The sequence below is a fragment of the Melospiza georgiana genome, chromosome 17 (assembly GCF_028018845.1).
Source record: "Melospiza georgiana isolate bMelGeo1 chromosome 17, bMelGeo1.pri, whole genome shotgun sequence".
In the NCBI taxonomy this organism is placed as follows: domain Eukaryota; kingdom Metazoa; phylum Chordata; class Aves; order Passeriformes; family Passerellidae; genus Melospiza; species Melospiza georgiana.
This window is the reverse complement of record NC_080446.1, coordinates 1832498-1837350: the sequence shown is the minus strand read 5'-3', so window position 1 is coordinate 1837350 and position 4853 is coordinate 1832498.

Here is a 4853-nt window from a genome sequence, read left to right as displayed (position 1 = left end):
GACTTGGTGTTTTGCAAAACTGGTTTCTGTGTCTTGCTTTTAAGGCTTAAAAGGAGTTGCCTGGAATTTCATGTTCACTTGACCTTTCACCATTCTCGCATTGCTGGGAGAGAGGGAGAAACTGCCAATAACCAAATCCAAATTCATGTTCAGTTTCATGAAAATACTGAGTCACTCCCCAGAAAATCTGTCTTGAAATAAGGAAGAAACTTTTGCTTTCTTCTCGTGCAGTTCTTTTCCTTCAGGAAAGGAAACTGAGTTATTAAATGCATTTTTAGTGATAATAACATTGAGAGGAGCATTAAGTGTGTTTTTTATTGTGAGACTTCATAATTTGTATTAAATTATTATGAAGTTTTTTAAACCAAATGTGTTCTGCAAAATTTTCTAGGTCTGTTTTGTTCTTGGAACTCTCCTGAGGTGCCAGACGTCACCAAGCACCTCTGACCACATCTCAAACTGAAATTATCAGCTTGGAAGGCGTCCAGGGGAGACTGGTCCAAGGCAACTCATCCTTGGGAGAGAGGGATTTCACCAGTGAGAGCCCCAGTGTGAGCCAGCCCCATTTGGGGGCACTAATGAGGGGACACTAACGAGGGGGCACTAACGAGGGGGCACTAATGAGGGCACAGCCTCCTGCATGTCCAGGCTGGGCTGGGCTCTTGGTTTAACAAAAGCAATGCTGCTTTTGGGGTGAAGCCTTCCAAACTTGGGGAGCTGATGGCCAAAGGGATGTGGAAATGCAGTGGTGAGTCCTGCCTGGGCTGAGGGGCACACGGGGGGTGTGGGGCACCACTGGGGCGGGTGACAGGGGCTGGTGGCACTGCTGGAGGGGACAGCAGGGTGTGTGCGAGCCCTGTGGCACCCTGAGCATCACAGACACTTGTTTGAGGGCTCTTTCTCTCTGCTTTTGGCAATTTGTCCCTTTAGATCCATCTCTGGCTGCTCTGTGTCCTGAAATTGCAAGGAAGCAACTCGTTCTCAGTTAGGGGGAAGAGCTAATATTAAACCAGCAAACAGTTTCTTCTCCCCCTTTGTGAAAAAGGAAAATATGCAAGTGCTTTCCCGAGCAGATTTCTCTGTTCATTTGCACACACTTGAGAAAAGTGCATTTAATTAGGATTAGCAAGTCTCTAAATTGCAGATGGTTCTCAGGGGAAAAAAATAGTTATGAGTGCATTCATGACATTAAAATCAGTACATTTAATTCAATTTCATCTTAATATTAATTCATAACATCTAAAGTAGTAGTTCCTACTGAAGATATTCATATGATCCAGGATTAGTGGGGCAAATGAGATCTGGCAGTTCCAAACAGGCTGCAGCATGATTACCACGTGTAATTATGCAGATTGGGTAATCACGTGCTAATTGCAATGCCCATTTTGACACGCGGGATCCGGAACGAGGGTCAGGCGTGTGATCAGCTTTATTTGGTTTGGAGTTTTGTTGGTGGACACAGAGTCCAGGATTGGGTCAGGGGTGAAATGCAGCAAAAATGAGGAGTTGGGGAGCGGCTGGAGCAGAATTCCACGAGGAGGCTGCAGGGATGAGCGTCACAAAGCACGGAATGCTCCGGTCAGGCTGCTGCTGCCCCGGGCTGTCCTTCCCGAGGGATCCAGGGGGGAAGGTGAGGTGTCCTCGCTGTGGGATCAGCTCTGTCTGGGCTGTCCCAGCAGCCTTTTGTCCTGGGTGTGTGAAATCAAAGCACTCCAGCCCTTTCTGCAGGACAGGAAATCTGGATTTTGGGAATCATATTTCCTCTCCAGTTTCCCCCCTTTGCTTCCCCTCCGTTCACACCTTTTCCCAGCGCTCAGAGCTCCATCCTGCAGGCTCCAGGAGCTCCCCTGGGCTGTTTTAACCCTCCCAAATATCCCTGAGCCTCCTGCGCTCGGTGCGTGCTGCGTCCCGAGAGAATCCCAGCGCTGGGGGCACCGGGGGCTCCAGGGGCTGGGAAAAGCTCTGGGAACAGCATTCCTGGTGCCAGGAGATACTGAGGGCAGGGCTCTGGGAACAGCATTCCTGATGCCAGGAGACACTGAGGGCAGGGCTTTGGGAACAGCATTCCTGGTGCCAGGAGACACTGAGGGCAGGGCTTTGGGAACAGCATTCCTGGTGCCAGGAGACACTGAGGGCAGGGCTTTGGGAACAGCATTCCTGGCGCCAGGGGAAAAGCACTGGAGCATCATTCCCGGTGCCAGGGCTCTGGAGCTCCATCCCCATGCCATGCCAGGGCTCTGGAGCTCCATTCCCATGCCGTGCCAGGGCTCCGTATCCCGTTCCAGCGCTCGGATCTCCATTCCCATGCCGTGCCAGGGCTCCGTATCCCGTTCCAGCGCTCGGATCTCCATCCCCATGCCGTGCCAGGGCTCTGTATCCCGTTCCAGCGCTCGGATCTCCGTTCCCGTGCCCGGGCTCCGCAGCCCCGTCCCCGGGCCCGGCGTTAGGTGGCGGTGTCGGCCAAGCAGCGGAGCCGCAGCCGCGTCCCGAGCAGCGCTCGCTGTAAATTCCCCAAATTAACCCGGAATGGCACAAAAGCGGCCGATGGAGGGAGGCTCTGACCCCCTCAATAATCGGGAATTGCGGCATCACCCGGTGCTCCAGGCTCGGGGAGATGAACAGGAGCAAACCCCTCCATCCCGAAAGGTTATCCCACATTTGCCCTCCTCTCCCCATCGATATTTCCTGAAATGTGTTGGATTTAGCTGCTGGCAAACATTATTTGTGCCTACAGTTAATGAAGGGATGTGACTGCAACGTGGGACAGGACAGAACCTTCTGCATGAGCAGATTCAGCCACATAAATAATTGTGGGCCACACTGGCATTTAAAACTCATTTTGCTCATGTAAAATGTTTTCATTAATCCTCTCTGAAAGTCATGACCTAATTACTGATTTTTTTGTCTTGTTGAATAATTGCAAAGAACTTTCCTGTGATTTCATCCCTTCAGTGGAACAAGTGGGAAAGAGTGAAGGGGAGGGGCAGAGCCTGAGCTATCCATGAAGGATAACCACAGGCTCCTTGGTTTACTGAACATTCTGGAAAATCAGGAAAGAGCTTGCACTTAAAGCAAAAAAAAAAAAAAAAAATTAAAAAAAAATCACATTTTGTCATGAAATATTATTTCAGTTTAGGGTAGTTCTGAATTTTTAATATATATATGTATGCTCTCAAAAGTCTAATTAAACATTGCTAAATAAAGTAGATCTGAGCAAACCCAATGAAATTTTAATGTCAAAGTTGAGCATAAATAGTTTGGGAAAAGAGAAGATCAGAACTGAGTGAAATGATAATTAATGCCAAAATACATTTTCACCAAATTTGATTATTTTTTTGCCTTCTGGTTCTTTACAACCCCTCCACCCAGAACTCCTGAAATCTCCCAGCTTTGCACAGCAGGCCAGGACATTTCCTGCCCCTGGGACGGCTCCTACTCCAGCTGATGGCTCTGGGTTCTCCAGGGAACATTCCCAGGTTTGGGCTCAGGTTTGGGGTTTTTCCACCTTTGTGGGACACCTGCCCCGTGCTGGTGCTCAGGAAGGGCTGAGGATGAGATGGGCATCGTTTCATTTCAGTTTTCCTGCGTTTGGGGCTGGATTTCTGCTCTCCTCCAGCTGTTCTGTGAGGTTCAGAGGTAATTGAACTCAGCATTTCTCTTCAAAGTGGGTCTTGTTAAAGTCTCTTTTGGCAGAACCTAAATCTGGGCCTTTGACATTTTGACAGAATCTGTTTTCAGGTTGAAAAATCTCCTTCCTGATAAGATTTTGGGTTGTTTTCCTGTTTGACTCCAAAAGCCTGAGCTGATCATCTTTAAAGCATTAGCACAATTGCTTACAGATGGACTTTTCATATAAAAATGTGATTTCCCCCTTCTCCAACCAGGCATTATTGCTGTTTGCCTGGGCTCAGGGGCTTCTCCTTTTGTTAATTTAACCTCAATATGTTCTGGATGAGTTTAGCCAGACCTATGGTGTTTTATTAGCTTGGAAAAACAAGCAAACAAAATTCTTTAAGGCTTGTGACACTGCTCAGCTTTTGTCAGTTAAAGGGGAATATTGAATATACTGGTGCAAAAAATGCTTTGGGTTTGGTTTTGGTTCTGGAATTTTGTTTTTTTAAAGATTTGTTAATGATTTTAGGCACCGGATTTATAGAGCCCAGTCTCAGGACACCTTAATCCCACCTGAGCTGCCCCACACCACTGGCCTGCACGCTCAGAAAGCCAGACTGAGTGAATTTGGTTGTGAATGCTTTAAAAGTGGAAATAAGTGATAGCTGGACAGCAAAAAGCACTTTTTGGTGGAGGCATGACTGGTAACTGAGGAACTGTAGCTGTACTGGCATCATTATAAATTAGAGTTGAGTATTAATGTAAAGCTGGCATCCAATTCTAAAAAATAAATGTATTTAAGGTGGATTTCTGTGGGAAATCTGTCTTTTATGTAATTTAGTCCTTCCTTGGTGCGGTGCCACCTGAAATGCCCAACCCCAGGGGTGCACCCAGCTCTGTCTGGTGAACAAAGCCCAGGGGCTGTGCTTGGAGAGAGCAGAGCAAACTGTGGGTCACACAAACTGGGATGGGATTGGGATTGGGATGGGATGGGATTGGGATGGGATGGGATGGGATTGGGATGGGATGGGATGGGATTGGGATGGGATGGGATGGGATGGGATGGATGGAATTGGGATGGGATTGGGATGGGATGGGCTCACCCAGGCCAGGAACTGATCCAGGTGGGTTTGGGGTGTCTCCATCCGTGCCCTCCCTGGAGCTGTGCCCCCTCCATGGAAGGTTTGTGCTGATGTTGAGGTGGAACCCGTTGGGTTGGGTTTGTGTTCCTTGTTCCTCAT